The 837-nt window shown below is 42.3% G+C and overlaps 1 protein-coding gene across 1 annotated transcript in view; it reads left to right on the forward strand.

The window, feature by feature from the left end:
* The window catches only part of LOC119585996, a 66,306-nt gene that overhangs the window by 63,056 nt on the left and 2,413 nt on the right, over positions 1-837 (forward strand). The window lies entirely within an intron of this gene.

Here is an 837-nt window from a genome sequence, read left to right on the forward strand (position 1 = left end):
AGTTATTATATTCTAAATTATCATTTTGCGGGGCTTGGTGCGGGTTCTCCATCTGCCTCGCATTTGTTCCCAGCGGAGCGAGCAACACCCGCAAATCTTTAATAATACGGAAAAGTGCGGAGGAACTGTTTCTGGGTAAAGGCCACCCCGTGGGGACGTTTAATAATACGGCCGTAAGACCTTTCGTGAATACTGCCCCTGGAGGTGCAGACCACGTTGAATTTGTCAAGTACAAGTCTGTTACAGCCGCGCTTGTGGTACGATATCTTTGACGCCAGATTGATGTCCTATGCTGCCGATAGGGTACCAGGGCGAGTGGACACGCATTGACGACACACTAAGATATATCATGATGTGTTAACGAGTTACCATCCTTGTGCCGTGACTGCATTACTCGACCTAACGTCGTTATTCAAAACTTACGAGAAAGACCTAAAATAATCTTCACTCGTGTCTTCTTCACGTCGGGTTGTGTCGTGGGCAACCGTAGTATACCTTGACTACATTTTCTATTGTTGTGGAATTTGCATAAGAATCTTTACGAACAATCACGAAATTCATTGTAACGCCTCTATGACTACAAAGGGTTACCACTATTACTATAGTCCCATCGGGTTACGTTCTTCCTTGATGCCTGACATGTTCATATACGTACAGATTAACTGATAAAATTCAACCAGACGTGCTCCAGAAACAAAACATTTTGATTTTTGATGCGTGTACGTGTGCGTCATCACACGCACGAGGAATCTTTTACTACTGTTTACAAATAGGTTAAAACCATAATGTCCAAATTACATTTTTTACCTTATTTTCAGTATTAACTCTTCTCTCAAA

This window comes from Penaeus monodon, chromosome 20, assembly GCF_015228065.2.
Source record: "Penaeus monodon isolate SGIC_2016 chromosome 20, NSTDA_Pmon_1, whole genome shotgun sequence".
NCBI classification, from domain to species: domain Eukaryota; kingdom Metazoa; phylum Arthropoda; class Malacostraca; order Decapoda; family Penaeidae; genus Penaeus; species Penaeus monodon.